This window comes from Telmatherina bonti, assembly GCF_933228915.1.
Source record: "Telmatherina bonti genome assembly, chromosome: 9".
Classification (NCBI taxonomy): domain Eukaryota; kingdom Metazoa; phylum Chordata; class Actinopteri; order Atheriniformes; family Telmatherinidae; genus Telmatherina; species Telmatherina bonti.
In genome coordinates, this window is record NC_136627.1 from 22,919,092 (window position 1) to 22,937,528 (window position 18,437).

Here is an 18,437-nt window from a genome sequence, read left to right on the forward strand (position 1 = left end):
TCCGGATACCCACTCAAGCTATAGAAGAAACACATTATTAAATTGATAAAGGTTTTTGTTTTTTGGTTTTTTTTTTTTTTTTGGGGGGGGGGGGGGGGGGGGGGTTGTTTTAAGGATGTAGTTTTTGGTTTTGTTTTCTTTTCATTTTCTTGGTAATGTACAGTAAGACACTGGGATGTGAGTTTTGTGTGTGAAATTTGGTCCTGTATGGTGCAAATATGTATTACAATTTACATAAAATATACTTCCAATACAATTCTTTTTGTTTGTGTTTTTGTTATTGATTGCTTACCTACTAGATTGTCACATTCTGCTACTGTTACAACCTTGCACTCAAGGAGTAACAGACCAGTTCAAATTTGCACATCTATAAACACAATAATGACTCTAACACTATTTGCAAAATATCACACACAGTAATTTTCAAAATTAGCCTTTATTGTAAAAGAAAAGAAAGACAATTATTGAAAAATAAAATAAAAACACTTCTATTTGAGAACCTACCCTACAATATGCTCCTTTTCTGTTGTCTCAGCAGTAGAGCAACACTGCCTCCCTGTGGTTTAAGACATTGTCATGAAAAACATGGTCTGAAAAAACATTTCATCTATAACAGATTAACTTTTATGGTTTTATAACCTCCAGGAAGAGCTAGCTGCTGACATATTTTGAAAAAACTATTCTTTTTTATTATAATTTCAAAAAGAGGTTCCATATACTTATTACTCAGTTATCATGTTGTGTCGTGTGTTGTGCACCTGCAGCGGCAACATCCCCTAATGCTTAGTTTAAAGGTGCTACTGAAATAACAGAGTGTGATGGACGTGTGTGACTCCATCACCAAGTACTGCTTTATAGTTGATGCAAAAGGTATGTGATGACAATGAGTAAGCACACTGATCAATTGTTTATTGAAAATGTTTAAAATCAAATGTTGATAGGTGTTTGTGGAGGGGGACTGGCCATCCTTCCTCTGTGAAGAGAGTTTTAATTAGCATTGCTTGATTAGAAAACTTCCTAAACATTTGTTTTATTTTCTTAACAACTAAGGTTACTACTTACCTTTTGTGGTCTTGGAGAAGCGCAGGAGCTAAAAGAGGGAAGTAGGCTCAACTACCTGCTTAAGAGCTGCAGGAATGGACCATATTAACGAGGAGGGGGATGGAGTTTAAAGATTAAATAGTTTTATGTATGTAACAAGGTTTGATAGTCATTGACTGATGGGTATATATAAAAAGAAATGTTTATATGTAAATATTTATGCTTTGTTGTGTTTAATGCTTTTAAATAGGTATTAGTATTTTGTGGTTGGTAATTGTAGCCCCACCTTCATGGGCTGATCCTCTTAAGGTTGACAGCAAGAGAGTATAAAAGCCTGCTGTATCTGTGTGGAATGTGATATTGGTTGGAAAGTACATCGAAATAAAGAGTCATACTCCTTGTTGGATTATAAAGCAGTCTCATGCCTCTTCATATTAATCATATGACCGACGGCTAACTGACAAGTGGTATCAGAAGTGTGGGCTTTAAAGACCAACAAAAGACAAAATGACCAGAGGTGGGAAAAAGGCTGATTCTAATGAAGTGGAGGAAGATAAGGAAGCTGCTGCCACAGCTGGTCCAGGGGACAGACTAGATGAATTAGCTGGCCTGGTCAAGTCACTAATTCAGTCTCAAGCTGTGAGAGACCAGAAAATGGAAAAAGAATCAGCTCGCCAAGAACAAAGATGGAGGAGCATGCAGCACCAGTTTCAGCAGATCCAAATCCAAGTGAATGAAATGAGAGAGGAGCAGGAGCTGGACCAGGCTAAACGTGAGACGGGTGATGAGATGCAAGGTGCAGATGAGGATCCAGATGAGGGCCCAAGCTCGGTTGGTCGACAGGGGGTGCTGAGACGAGAACCTTCCACCCATAGAGACCTTAAATTACTCCCGCTCACTGCAGAGGATGATATTGAGCACTTTCTGACAACTTTTGAGAGGATGGCTCAAGTCTGCCGTTGGCCCAGAGAGGAGTGGGCTGTACAACTGGTCCCCTTACTCACTGGTAAAGCGCGATGTGCTTATGTTCTCATGGATATCAAAGATTCTGAAATTTATGACAAAGTGAAGGAGGCAATTCTTGCCAAATATGAGCTAACTGCTGACACCTATCGCAGACGATTTAGATCACTGGATGTTCATCAAGGTGAAACGCCGAGAGAACTCTGCGTTCATCTGAAGGACATGTTCAACAAATGGGTGAAACCTGAGAAATCCACAGTGAAGGAGATTTCTGAACTGATCATCATGGAACAGTTTCTCCGAATGGTAAATCCAGAGCTGGAAGTGTGGATCAAAGAGCGTGCCCCCAAAACAGCAGAGGAGGCTGCACAATTAGCGGAGACCTTTATGTCAGCAAGAACAGGAACCAGGAGGATCACCTTGGGTCGAGACACTTTCTCCGCTGGACGAAGTAAGTCTGATGGGGGTGAAAGGGGTGGTGGTACAGGTCAAAGTAGGATTTATCCCAGCAACAGGCAGTTCACCTCTATTAAAGCCAATCCTTCTAGGAAATTTTCTACAGGTGCAAAGCCAGATGTGAGATGTTATCAGTGTAATCAGATTGGTCACACTCAGTACACCTGCCCAGCTACTGCACACAGTAAGCTATCCCTTTTGTGCTCAGTTCCTAGGCCCCCTCATCCAGCTTCTGTTCATAAATTGTCCCAAACAGCACCAGTACTTGTAAATGGTCATCGTGAAATAGCCCTCTTAGATACAGGCAGCTCACAGTCGGTAGTTCTGTCCAGTTTGGTGCCAAGAGAGCTATGGAGTGATTCTAAGACTAAAATAAGCTGTGTTCATGGTGACGAGAGAGATTATCCTGTTGCTGAAGTTTGACTGTCGGAGGCCAGACATTTCTTTTGCCTGTAGCTTTAGCTCCAAAGTTGCCCTATGCAGTCATTCTTGGGCTTGATGTCCCCACTTTGCTAGATTTGGTACACAATGTAAATGCTGAAACTCCAGGTATTGCTTATGACCAAGAGGTCAAGTCAAACATCCAGGACCTGGACCTGAATTTAGAACCAGAGTTGACTGAACCCAGTTGCAGTTTTGTTACCACAAGAGCACAGAAGGCAAATAATCCTCTGGAAGAGCTGCCATTTTATAATGAGGATTTGGAGTCAGGATCTGTTAGACCAGCTAAGTCCAGAGCTCAGAGGAGAAGAGATAAGTTTCGGGGTTCAGTAAAGTCTGGAGATGCACAACTAGGCAGACCCAGCCAAGGTTTAGATTTTGATGTTCCTTCAGATATATCAGCACTTCAGAGGGTGGATTTAACATTGAAACCATGGTTTGATAAAGTCTCTGAAGTTAATGGGAAAACACAAGGCAAAGTTGATGTTTTGGCAGATGCAACTTACATTGTCAGAGATGGTATTCTTTACCAGCGGAAAGGCCAAACTGAGGCCATAGCTTTACCACAGTCTCTTAGACAAAAGGTAATGGAACTGGGTCATTCAGTACCGTGGGCAGGCCACCTTGCATTTCAAAAGTCTCTCCATAGGATTTCTTCCCGCTTTGTATGGCCTGGCATGTTCACTCAAGTGCAGCAGTTTTGTGCATCATGCATGATATGTCAAATGTCTTCAAACAAAGGTGTGACTCGTGCTAAGTTACAGCCATTGCCCATTATAGACACACCCTTTGACAGAATAGGAATGGATATTGTGGGTCCCCTTGAGAGAACCTCATCTGGCAACCGCTTCATACTGGTTATTTGTGATTATGCTACCCGATATCCCGAGGCTTTCCCACTGAGATCAATAAAAGCTCGTCAAGTTGCTAATTGTCTGTTGCAGTTCTTTTCTAGAGTGGGCATACCTAGGGAGATCCTCACAGATTGTGGAACTAATTTCCTATCCAAGCTCCTTAAACAGGTTTATCAGTTGCTTGGTGTTAAGGGTATTAAAACCATCCCGTGCCACCCCCAGTCAGATGGACTTGTTGAGCGATTTAACCAGACTTTGAAAAACATGCTACGCAAGTTTGTCTCAGAGACCGGCTCAGATTGGGACCAGTGGCTGCCTTACTTACTGTTTGCCTATCGAGAGGTACCACAGGCCTCCACTGGATTTTCACCATTTGAGTTGATGTATGGTCGTCAGGTTAGAGGGCCACTGGACATGCTGAAAGAACATTGGGAGAATCCAAGGGCAGCGGGAGAAAACGTGGTGGCGTATGTGGTGCAGATGAGGGAGAAGCTGGAACGGATGACTGAACTGGCCCAACATAACATGAGGATGGCTCAGAGCAATCAGAAGACCTGGTATGATAAAAAGGCCAGGGAGAGGACTTTTCAACCAGGACAACAGGTGATGTTGCTGCTTCCTACTTGTGACAGTAAACTGTTAGCCAAATGGCAGGGTCCTTACAGAGTCACGAGATGTGTGGGCAGTGACCTATGAACTGTACATGCCTGAAAAGAGAAAGAAATATCAAACTTTTCATGTTAATCTGTTGAAGGAGTTCCTGGTTCAGCAGCAAACTCCTGTCTTGTCACCGGCCTCAGTGACACCACAGCTGCCACAGGACCAGCCAGTCGAGGTGCCAAAACATCCACAGCCGGTCAGACAACAGCTCCTTGCTTGTGTGGTTGAGGATGGAGAGGAGGATGAGCAGTTTTTTCCCACAGGCAACTCAGAGCCAAGTTCAGTGATGCTCTCCCATCTCCAGCCTTTCCAGCAGGAGGATATCAGGCCTCTTCTGGATCCAGACTTGTTTCAGGAAAAGCCAGGTTTCACTACCTTGGTTCAACATAAGATTCATTTTAAAGATGATGCCATCCCTCACAGGAAGTTCTACAGGATTCCTGAATGGCTGGTGCCTCAGCTCAAGAAGGAGATTGAGCTAATGTTGGAGCTTGGAATTATTGAAGTATCTGGGAGTGAATGGTGTAGTCCAGTCGTGCTGGTTCCGAAAAAGGATGGATCTTTGAGGTTCTGCATTGACTTCAGATACTTGAACACGGTCTCGAAGTTTGACCCTTATCCAATGCCTCGCATTGATGAACTGTTGGAGAGAGTTGGAGGAGGCAAATTCATCACCACTCTTGATTTATCTAAGGGTTACTGGCAGTTGCCCCTTTCCCCGGAAGCAAGAGAACTAACAGCCTTCAAAACACGTTTTGGCTTGTTTCAGTTTAAGGTGATGCCGTTTGGTCTGCAGGGGGCACCTGCAACATTTCAGCGACTGATGGATCAGTTGCTGATGGGAGTGTCAGAGTTTGCTGCTGCGTACCTCGATGATGTGGTCATTTTCAGCCAGACCTGGGAGGAGCATGTGGCTCATCTGCAGCATGTTCTCAGCCTCATTGACTCAGCAGGTCTCACCATTAATCCCCACAAGTGCAAAGTAGCACAGAGCCAAGTGGAGTACCTGGGCTATGTGGTGGGGCAAGGACAGGTCAAGCCTCAGGTGGGGAAAGTTGAGGCAATTCACTCCTATCCGGTGCCCACAACTAAGAGGAAAGTGCGTGCCTTTGTGGGATTGGTGGGATGGTACAGTAAGTTTATTCCACATTTTGCTGAGAGGGCTGCGGCTCTCACTGACCTGACGAAAGTCTCTGCACCAAACAAGGTCAAATGGACTGAGAATTGTGACAGAGCCTTCACGGACCTCAAATCAGCCATTGCAAGGGACTCTGTTCTGCAAAGCCCTAATTTCACGCAGTCATTCACGCTACAGACGGATGCCTCTGGAGTCGGGTTGGGTGCTGTGCTTTTGCAGGAGGTGGATGGAGAAAGACGTCCAGTTGCCTTCCTCAGTAGGAAGCTTCGGGAGAGAGAGACAAGATACTCAACTGTGGAAAAGGAGTGTCTTGCAGTGAAATGGGCTGTGGAGTCACTGCGATATTATCTGCTGGGCCGACATTTTGTTTTGGAAACGGACCATCGTGCGCTTCAGTGGCTGCATCAGATGAAGGACTCGAACATGCAGATTACAAGATGGTATATTAGTCTTCAACCCTACAACTTTACAGTGTGTTATCGGGCAGGGAAGTCTAATGTTGTTGCTGACTCTCTTTCCCGTGTATATGAGGATTGATGGACTGTAAACTTAAGGGAAGGGGTGAGGAAATGTGATGGACGTGTGTGACTCCATCACCAAGTACTGCTTTATAGTTGATGCAAAAGGTATGTGATGACAATGAGTAAGCACACTGATCAATTGTTTATTGAAAATGTTTAAAATCAAATGTTGATAGGTGTTTGTGGAGGGGGACTGGCCATCCTTCCTCTGTGAAGAGTTTTAATTAGCATTGCTTGATTAGAAAACTTCCTAAACATTTGTTTTATTTTCTTAACAACTAAGGTTACTACTTACCTTTTGTGGTCTTGGAGAAGCGCAGGAGCTAAAAGAGGGAAGTAGGCTCAACTACCTGCTTAAGAGCTGCAGGAATGGACCATATTAACGAGAAGGGGGATGGAGTTTAAAGATTAAATAGTTTTATGTATGTAACAAGGTTTGATAGTCACTGACTGATGGGTATATATAAAAAGAGATGTTTATATGTAAATATTTATGCTTTGTTGTGTTTAATGCTTTTAAATAGGTATTAGTATTTTGTGGTTGGTAATTGTAGCCCCACCTTCATGGGCTGATCCTCTTAAGGTTGACAGCAAGAGAGTATAAAAGCCTGCTGTATCTGTGTGGAATGTGATATTGGTTGGAAAGTACATCGAAATAAAGAGTCATACTCCTTGTTGGATTATAAAGCAGTCTCATGCCTCTTCATATTAATCATATGACCGACGGCTAACTGACACAGAGCTATAAGCAGCAAGATAGAAAACCACTGGTGTTTAGCAGTGGACTAACATTATTTCCATTTCTACAACCTTTATGTGGCATTTGCTTAGTACTGAAACAAAACTCTCATATTTTTGTATTTTTCCATTGTGACAACCAGAAATAATGATAAGCTATTGCACCCACTTTTAAAGGTTAAAATAGAATAAACAAAACAGCTGAATTCTTCACCAATATTTTATATATTTTAATAAGTTACTCTTTAATGAGGAACAAAGACCTTTGATAGAAAATCCAGGCTTGTCCCTGGATACAACACATGTGAATGGTCTACTTTTGAAAGGTGGTAATGGAGCTTCTGTGATTGGTCATGCCAGAAAGTGCTTCCCATGGTGAGATACTGAACAGGGTTTGAATGAGAACAACATTATAGACGTGATTAATGGCAGTAGCTCTGGCAAGAGCAGTACAATGTCACACAGCTGGAAAACAAAGTGTAGAGTCCTGAAAATAAGCAGTAAATTGTGTTTCCACTTTCCCAGCTTTAAAAAAATTGTGAACAAATTTTAGAAAATTTAAGTACACTTTCTTAAAAATGAAAAAGATCTGTAGAAACAAAACAGCCTGCTGCAGATTATTTCTTGTATTATTGGTATGTCTTTGTAGAAACCGGACCATATTTTAAAAGTTCATATGTCATGAGTTGGTTTTTCTGTCACATAATTGTCTGAAATTACATGGATGGTTCCATATTATACTCTTGTAAAATTTATTATGACTATTTCAGTTTAAATATATATGTTTTATACAAATGCATAGCATCTGTGACCTTCTTGTATCAGTTGAATCCAGCAATATTTAATGTTTGAATTAGTCACACTGTTTTTCAGCACAATCAGACACAGACACAAAATGTCTTGCAATACATTCAATTTTACTCAAAATTACCCAGAATTCTTGTTTTGTTTTGTTTTTTTACTACTACTACTACCACTACTACTACTTTTTACTTTTCACACACCCGATGTGTGCCTATCAGGCTATGAGTGTGTATGTAAGTCGCTTTGGATAAACGCGTCTGCTAAATAACTGTAGAATATTGAAGTATAAGTTCATGTAATTGAGGTCTGTATATGATACATAACAAAAATCAAAGTTTACATTCTACATGTAATAACGTGTTGGAAACAAGCTAAACGAAAGGTGTAACACCAAATCTTGTGATGATTTTATGTTTTATGCTTTATAAATGTTAACTAAGACAGGGTCAGTTTGACCTGAGAGGCTGCTACTGAACAGGCTTACTAGGAGCCGAAGCGCTGTTGAGCCATGTATTTCTTTCTTAGTTAGCTGTGATGATTTCATGTATTTTTTCAGGAATAAAATTGATACTATTAGAGATCAAATCCACAATATTCTTCCGTCTACTTATAACGTTGAGCTTGTTGTGGTCCCCAAAGCATCCTTAGAACCAGGATCTGACTTGTGTCTAAATAGTTTCTGTCTTGTCCTACCCTCCCGATTAACTAAAATAATAGCTTCATCTAAACCATCCACCTGTATCTTAGACCTTCTCCTTACGAGCCTCTTTAAGGACATTTTTCCTTTAGAGATACATCTCTACTAAATCATATCAATATGTCTTTAGTGACAGGATATGTACCACAATCATTTAAAACTGCTGTAATCAAGCCTTTACTTAAAAAGCAATCTCTGGATCCAGAAGTGATAGCAAATTATAGACCTATATCTAATCTCCCATTTATGTCCAAAATTCTGGCCTTAGACAAAGGACTTCTGTCCGTACTTATCTTGCTTGATCTTAGAGCTGCGTTTGATACAGTTGATCATAACATTCTGTTACAGAATGTTATGAAGCTAGAGCAGGTGGTTGGAATCACAGGTACAGCATTAAACTGGTTTAAATCATATGTATCTGATAGACCTTAGTTTGTTCATGTAAATGACAAGTCTTCCTCACAAACTATATATGCTCTCTTTAGGCAAAAATATTAGACAACATGGAATAAACTTTCATAGTTATGCAGATAACACTCAGATGTACTTATCCTTTAAAGCAGATGAAATAAATCAGCCTGCTACAAAATTGTCTCATAGACATAAATACTTGGATGACTAGAAATTTTCTCCTCTTAAACTCAGACAAGACTGAAGTAATTCTCGTTGGATCTGAAAAACTCAGAGCTAAATTTTCCAGTTTTGTAATGAACCTGGATGGTATTACTTTAGCTTCCGGTGCTACAGTGAGAAACCTTGGAGTAATATTTGACCCTGACCTGTCCTTTGGTCCACATATTAAGCAGGTTACAAAAACAGCCTTCTTTCATTTACGTAATATAGCCAAAATTAGGGACATTCTGTCTCAGAGTGATGCAGAAAAACTGGTTCATGTTTTTGTTACTTCGAGACTAGATTACTGTAACTCTCTATTACTGGGCTGTCCTAAATATGCCCTGAAAAGCCTTCAGCTGATCCAGAATTCTGCAGCAAGTCCTGACCAGAACCAGCAGGAGAGATCATATTTCTCCAGTTTTAGCCTCTCTTCATTGGCTGCCTGTTGAATCTAAAATCTTACTTGTGGTTCATAGAGTCTCAAAGAGCCGAGCAGGAGGCAGAGCCTTTGGTTATCAGGCCCCTCTCTTATGGAATAAGCTCCCAGTTAGTGTTAGGGAAGCAGACACCCTCCCCACTTTTAAGACTAGGCTGAAGACTTATCTTTTTGATAAGTCCCATCGCTAGGGATGGTTAGCATCCCTTAGTTATGCTGCTATAGGTTTAGACTGCTGGACATTTCCTGATACACTGAGCTTCTTTCTTTTTCTCTTTATCTCTCTCTGGCCGGGAGTAGCAGCTCCTGTTGTCTGTTGTCTTTCTGTCCTCTTCCCCCCACACAGCAGAGGCAGATGGCTGCCTGTCCTTGAGCCAGGTTCTGCCGGAGGTTTCCTTCCTGTTAAAAGGGAGTTTTTTTCCTTCCCACTGTTGCCAGTGTGCTTGCTCAGGATGGGAGATTGAGTTGGACTCAACTCAATCTGTTGGTTTCCTTATATAGGCTATTATGAATTGGCCTTCATTATGTTTTCCCCTCTGTCTGTAAAGCGTCTTGAGATGGCATTGCCGGGATTTGATGGTATATAAGTGAAGTTTAATTGAATTAAATATACTTAAGCATGTGCTCAGAGCGACAACAGCAAGTTAGTGGTTTGCACTGACAGATTTTTTTTTTTTTTTTTTAATTTCTCACACCTTGTGTACTACTTGAAACCCCCTGGTTGTGGTTAAGCCTTGTCTGCATGCTTCTCATTTTCTCAGAAAGTTGCATGCAGATGTCTAAGTTTTTTTGCTTTTTACTTGCACATCCCACAGTCTCGAATGATTGACAATGCACTTGTGAATATTGTGGAGTATAAAAGGTTTAACAATGTGGAGGGGATATGTTGTGAACTACACTCTGAGGCAGGGGTGTGCAACTACGTTCCTGGAGGGCCGCAGACTGGTGTTTGGTATTGAACTCTGCACTAGTCTGCTAATTATCCATTGGTTTGAGTCAGGTTTGTTGCAGCAGAAAGCATTGAACAGGACTGGAGTTGCCCATCCCTGCTCTAAGGTATCAAACTTTCAGACTGTTCCTTTGAATACAATACTGAAAGATATGTATACTGTATTTTGAAGGAGAATGACAACTTAATTTTCTGTACTTTCTTGTAACTTTTCGTTTTCATACTTGCTTTCATTAATTTATTTTTTGAACCGCTTAGTCTGATTAAGGGTCACAGGGAAGCTGGAGCCTATCCCAGTAATCATTGGGCAAGAGGCAGAGTACACCCTGGATAGGTCGCAAGTCCATCACAGATACTTACTTTCATACTTCTTAAATAGATTAATGATCAACTGAGAGTGTAAACTTGTTTCTCCCCTTTTTTGAGTAATTTTATACCATAATCAGGTCTCTGAACCAATTCCTCTAAAACCCACATTTTCCCCAACAGATTCAGTAAAATAATAGCACATCAATCAACTTTATTAATTGATATGACCCTTTTTTGTGGGGGGGTCTGACGATCATTAATACCAACAATGTTAATCTAGTGGATGAACAAAACTTCTCAGTGTTCTGAAAAAACAACATAAAAACTAAGTTTTCAACATAACTTTTAATCGTCTTTAAAAACACCTAAGACACGGGTGCCCCAAAGTCAGTCCTCGAGGGCCGCTGTCCTGCAGGTTTTAGATGTATCCCTGTTCCAACACACCTGGCTTCTATCAAATGGATCCAACAGGCAATGAAGTTCTGCACAATGAGTGATTAGTTTGAGTCAGGTGTGTTGGAACAGGGATACATGGCAAACCTGTGGGATTGTAGCCCTTGAGGACCGGAGCCGGACCCCCCTGACCTAAGACAAATGACACGCGGATTGAGGACTGATATATTGTGTAAAAGCAGATAAAACAGAGTGAAAATTTAATCAACAGCAGCGATGTGTTGTTGGAATTCACTGTCTTCTGAGACATGACACTGCATCATGACATTAGTCGCAGCTGGAGTCTGGCAGCGCAAAAGCCCCTGTGTGCAAGCTGCTGCAGAATTTCCCTCTGTTTCATTGCAACGTGTGTATGCTGCAGTGAAAAAGAAGTATAATGTTATAGATAAAAAATATACTATGGCTGTTTATCACTGGTATACATCAATGCAAAGAGGTCATTGGATGGGTGAGCTCAGTTCTCACGTTCCTTTAAATGACACTTCAGAAATTCCGCTTGGGCTACATTGCAGGATGAGAATGGAAAAGAAAGGAAGTTATTTAAAGGTAAACTTCTTTCTTTGCACCAGGATCACCAGACCTGACTGCTCAGTCCATCAGAACATGATCCCTTTTATATCAGTTTATCAGGCGGATCTGTTTCAAGAGATGAGCCACCTTTTAGATAAAGGCACCCTACATCCAGCTATTTGGCATGAGATTTGCATCGTGACAGACATCATACTCTAGGTGCAGTACAAAGTATTCGCTTGTAGCTTTTAATACTCTCTCAGGGCCACCTTTTGTGCCCACAGAGTACATCATTTTAAAGATACTGTCTCTTTAAACTATTCTTTTGCTAGCTTGAACATCAGCAAAAGCAAGTGAGTGCATGTTCTGTCAGTGCACGTCTCATTTCCTGATTTTGAAAGGGGTTTTTGTTATGTTCTAAACGTGCTTTTGTGCTCAAGGCTAGGAGGACTTCTTACAGGAGCATGTGGGTGTGAAGAGACATTGCAAAACTTTATGCATGGCAAAGCATTGATGCTATGATTACTTTATGAAATCCTGAAAAAAGGAGCTGATAAAAATGGCCGATGGGTTAAATACAATAACAGACAGCAGATTATATCATTTTTGTCACTGAAATAAAATCTCCAATAAAATGAATCATAATGTGAAATAAAACTGTTTAACATGATTGTGTGAGTTCCTTTTTTTAGGCAATTAGCAACATTATTATCTGCTACAGAACTCAATATATATTTAATCTTTCAGCTTTCTTCACAAACTATTGGATGTTCACCATACCCTTTTAACCACACCCACAGATATAAAAAGAATCCAGTCACAGCACCAACCAGCCCTTTGACTCAGGCACTGAAGAAGAAACTATAACAGTCAATCAAGAGACACAAATATATTGTACCATGGAAGGAGGACAAATCCTTGTTGAAGTCCCATCTTATCTTAGATGGTCCTATTTCACTGCTTTGTGCTGCTGCTTACCTATCGGACTGTTTGCCATCAACTACTCCAACAAGGTACATAAAACTTTTTCATCCTCAAATTTTGTTATTCTCAAGTTTTTGCTATTTTCAAGCACAAATAACAAACTAGTTTAGGTGACTTGCAACATTAACATTGAGGCAAATCACAAAGAAAATATCATTTTAAAGGGGAAAGAAGAGAAAAATCCACAATAATGAACTTTTTATATTATTTACTATATTTTCATTAATTATGTTTAAATTAAATGGCATTTTTTTCAATACTGTCTTAATGTTGATGTTATTGTTCTAATCTCATTTTTCATATATTTTAAATGTTGTTTACCAAAGGTAAAAAAGGCTAACATCGATGGAGACAGAGCTGCAGCTGAAGACGCATCAAGCACAGCCAAGGCACTGAACATCGTTGGAATAATTTGCGGGATCCTTTTCATTATCGCTTATGTTAGTTACAAAGTCACAAATTCTGATGTCCGCCATCCCCAGTGAAAGAAATGACACCCCGTAAAGCTTTCCTTCCAAGCCTCCACATGCAGACCCGGACCACAGAAAGACTTCTGCGGACATGCATGGCATGTGCTTACCTACATCTTCAAGTCAGGACATTTAAAAAGCTCTCTGTATACAAACAGCTTGTATTAACCAATGCCAAATCAATTTCTGTCTAAGTTGTTCAACATAAAGCGGTCTCTGGCTTACAACTTGTTGTCATATGCAAATAATAAAACATAGAAAAATGAGTGTGTGGTAAGTTGTGAAAAATCTCAGCAAGAGTCAGGAATAAAACTCAGAGTGCAAAAATGATATCGCAAGTAAAGGACGAGTGTTGGCAATTCAGGCAGCAAAAAGAAAAAAAATTTTACAGTACTATCTCTTCTTTCTGATTTGAGTGTACATTAATTGAAAGAGTAGCTAATTATGAAGGAAACCATTACAGTTACAAACTATAGAACAGTAAACTAATTTTGATATATCGGTATTTTTGTCTTGTTGAGAGGGATTTCACAACATACACAATACATCACTTATCATTCTTGAGTCAAATACAATATATTTATCTTCAAATGTCTGATTCAATGCGTACCAAGGATTTAAACCACCATAAGAACTGATCAATAGGTTCTGTTTCCTTCAGTCAAATAGCAAGTATTTTTTATTTGTTAAGTTTTATGGTTGTTCAGGATTTTTTGGGGATTAATCTCTATGCTCATTTTAAGTTTAAGTTTATAGGTATATACATGTTGCAGTACTGATTTTGGTATATTAGCGCTTGTTTTTGGGTTGTTTTTTTTTTGTTTTTTTTATCTTATAGAGTACCCGTGATCAAGTTTGCCTTGGACTCCACATGGATTTTGACTTGCATTGTCAAGAAGTGAGGAAGCAATTAAGACTTCATCCCGTATGGTCTTCTCTCTCTGCGGCCTCAGAGCTCCTCTCTCTCAAAAGTCCTTCGAGATGAGAAAACAGGGCTGTTTCTCTATGCTTCTTCTGCAATTTCTCAACCTGCTTTTATAATTAACAACAAAAGCACAAGAAGGGACATGAAAGAAAGATCTCCTTATTCAAGACTGTTTATCATTAAAATACTGACACTGAGCTAAAACAAGTAATGGCCGTGTAACTACCTGAGCAGTTAAGGAGATAAAATTGCTTTGGCCACACTTTAGCAAACAATTCTAAAACAGAAGGAATATTCTGTTCTTACATCTTCAGACAGCAGTCCTCTGCTTGGTTTGTGGAGCCTGTTAAGGAGGGAGGCAGTTTGAGAGTCTAGCAAAGCCTCCTTTAAATCCCCCAGGGAGGGGTCCTGCTCCTGAAACCACACACACAAATTGGCTTCCTGTCCAGAAGGTTGCAGCCCCAATCTGGCCTGAAACAGCTCTCCTAGGCATTCCTGTAAAGTCTGTGATACATTAAACAAAATAAGGAAAAATGTATCATAAAGAAAATTTTTAAGACAGATAGCACAACCATGCAGCTGTTTATTTCAGTGATTTGATGCTAAAATGGATGTGATATCTAGAATATTTAGACTCATGTCAACTTTGAGTTCCTGTTCCTACCTTGAAAAAAAGTCTTTGGAAGGCAGGACTGGAGTCAGAGCTCAAGTCCTTAGTTTTAATATGGGACAGACAGTGAAGTAACATGAGAGAGAAACCTCCAACCGACTGGAGCCTCTGGCGACGGACAAAAAGAATCTCCTCTGCTTCCTGTCAATACAAAGCTGAAAGTTACTCTCCAGAATTCGTTGATAAAGGACAACAGTGAGACTTCGTATTAATAAATGCACAGAGTGTGTTTTCATGAGAGTTTTAGAATACTGATAGCATGCAGGTTTATGATTCAGCTCAGATAAGAAAGCAAATCTATAAGGTCATTCGGGAAAAGTTGTAATACTTCATTGTATCTTAATTACCGCTGAAAGTCAGAATGGAATGCTGCACAGATTAAATCTGTTTGTTCAGTTCTGAGCATGTTCAATTTTGAACATACAGATAAAATGAAAAACACATAAATGCAAAAAATAAAGAAAAATTTCGATTTTTTTTTTTTTTTTTTTTTTAACCTGTCCTGTCCAGCATCCTGGACAGGTTAACTTTTGCAAATTTGTAATGAGCCATAAGGATAGAAATTTACCCTACCAACAGATGAACAGGAAATTAAATGGTTGTTTAGAAACAAAAAAGAGAATGAAAGCAGAAGCATGCAAGCCAGCCATAAAGGACCCAAACAGGATGCTTGAACATTTGTGGGTTTCACTGACAGGAACAGAGCTCTTCTGGCTTGACATCGCAAACTATGGTTGTTTTTATGGTCACCTCGTTCTGATTTGTGAAACAAACTGAAACTTTCCCAGTGAACACCTGGGTACCTTAGCTGCGTTCTCATGCATTTGTGACCTAAATATGCTATTACTATGAAACCAAAGGCAAGTGCAAGCAAGGAGAATTTAGCTTGAGCTCGCAGTAGTCAATGCATCCCCTTCGGCACAGCAAGAATTCATGTGGCATTCAGATTGGTAGCATGACTGTGTCCCAGTAGACAACAGCTAGTGCTCATTCAGTCATCTGTCATCTAGCCATTAGCCACCAGTCCTGCTGGCTAATGACGAGTGTTCGACCACCCTGCGAAGCAGGTGCCTGCATTACATGCTAAACAGTCATATAAACTTACCCCACAACAAATAGGAATCATTCCTTGCAATATAAAACCCTTTTTCCTTTAAGTGGTTGTGGTAAATAAAGTGCACTCTCAAGCTGGAGAGCCCTTCTTGGGGAACTTGATCATACAGAGAAACCTTGGAACTGTGATGTTATAGTGAAAATGTGCTGTGAGTGACAGCTTGAGAGCACTGAATATATCAAGTTTCTTCAGCATAAATATATTCTGAAATATGTGTGCACGGCTTATGTTGGAATTTGGGTAAGCATGTTACTTTAGCAAAGGCGCATACAAATTCACCAAAAAGAAGTGCCACATCATCATTTTGATGTATCTGGTATAGATGCAAGTGATTTTAGCAGATGAGACTGACTACATTAAAGCCAAATTTTGTGCTTCAGATCACTAAATGAAAGTTTCTTCAAGTTGCTTTTTTATACAAGACATCACTTTTTTTCTTGGGACAAATATCTGTTTATATTGTTGTTAGTGTCAGTGTGCAGCCCAACTTGAACCACTGCAATGAACAAAACCTGAAGGTCAGTTTTACCTGATAAAAGAAAGAATTTCTGAAAGCGTTGTTGAAATAATTGTTGTCTGGGAGGCTAGCTGCTATCTGAAGTGAAATTTCTGAAGTCTGTTGAAAAAGATAAAACAATAACAAAAAATAAGTTGTTTGTTTTAACTTATGACACTAAGATTAATTTTATGCTAAACAAAAAAAGTTGATCAAGTTTAGGATTAAGATAAAGCTGGGTACCAACCAGTTTTAGATTGTGCAGTGTGTGCATCAGGAATAGTCCATGTTGGTAGACCAGAAACTCCCGAGTGCTAAGGACTGACAGGTCCAAAGGAATCAGTTCTCCCTCACATTCCCATTGGGCGTCGAGGACATCTATAAAGCCTTTGCCTCTGCCTTAACAAACACAGAACATGATAACTGATCATGGATCTGGCCTTAAAGAAACACTTATCATACACATCAGGACTGCAATATGGAATTATATGATCACTTTTGCTTTTTTTTTCTACCTGTTGGTCTAGTCCATTTTTTTTTCTTGTACATGGACAGTCAATCAGGATACATTTAAATAAACAAGGTACCTCATCCATATAAATTTTCTATCACGAAGTCGCCTTTTTCACATGCCTTTACACAGGGAAACAAACCCCTTTGTACTGGGCATTTTTTGCTGGGCATTTAAAATTTCTCATGCAAGTTTTCACATGCATCAGCTATCGATACATCACTTTTTCTTGTTCATGCACAAGACCAATGTACTGAACACAATGCAATTTTAAATAAAAAACTTGAGTTAACATTTCTATGCAAGCTATGTCTGCCTGCACTTGAACAGTTAGAGGATAAAACATCAGACTCATTGACTTCTAATTTGAAGAGAAATGGAGTTGAAACTTCCAAACAGTCTGATCGGATATCTGCAAACCATTGTCATAAAAGAGCCATTAGGAAAGAGCAAGACTCCCCTGCCAACTGCCCCAAATTAACTGGATCATGATGCCTGCAGGCAAAGGGGTATGACTTTCCAGCAACAGGTTAGCTGGTTAGTTACAGCTTTTTCAAGTTCAGTCATTCATTATAAGTTCTAACCAGTGGTGTAATCCAAGGTATCCGTGGGTATACCGAGTATAGCCACTTCTTTTTTTAGTCAGCATTGAGTGTATCCACTTCTTAACCCCTGTGATGCTGCTTTTACAATTAATAACATCCCTACACATCAACCAGCAGCTCAGCTAAGGTTACCTATTCTACACTGGTGCAGTTAGCCATCAGCTGCATTAACTTTAGCCTGAACAGAGACATAATAGAGATACAGGTACGTATGTCTATGAGCCTGTCTCTCACTCGTCTGTTGGCACGCAGTTGGTTAAGTCATTTCATAAATCTTCCTCTCTGAAACTGAAGAGCGGACATTATGCGACAATGAGGAAATATAGCAATGGATTTTTGGGGTAAACTTAATAGAGTAGTTATACAAGTCACTTTTTCTGAAACAGACTTTTTCTAGGCTATTTTTTTTTTTCTGTTTTTAAAACAAGGGCAAAAAAATTGAAGAGTACGTCTTGAGGGACCACTACACCACTGGTTCTAACTTAAAACAACTAAAATTAAGTGAAGTTTGAAACGGTAAAGATGGTGAACTATGAATGTGAAGTATTCATTTTAAACTGAATGAACTGAAGTTCGAACAACACATTCATTCATATCTGCTTTAATGTCCACCCAGCATTTACATCGCTAACAGTACCGCATAGCATTTTAGTTGGTTGCTTCTCTAGTCACTGATGTCAAATTTACACTTAAAGTTGGACTTTTTTTTTTTTTTTTTTTTTTACTTAAGTATCAGTGTCAGTCAAATATCCTGATTTAAAATAGGAACCCCGTGGGGGTCATCCTTGCTTTATTTATTTCTGAACATTTCTGAAATGGTTGGACTGGTCAGGATTCTCATTTTTAAAACTTTTTTAAAACTTTTATTCAAGACAGATAGTGCTGGTTTACAATTTATGTCTGCGAACTCTGCAAATCACAGGAAAAAAAAAAAAAAGGCAAATCAAGTCTTATCTGACTCACCAAGGATCTCTCCTCCAATAAGGCCCATCTTACCAGCCCAGAGCTTCAGCTGCTGCTCCACCTCCTTTAAAAGCTGGAATAGAGGAGAGAGCTCTAGCAGCCTCGTCCACTGCA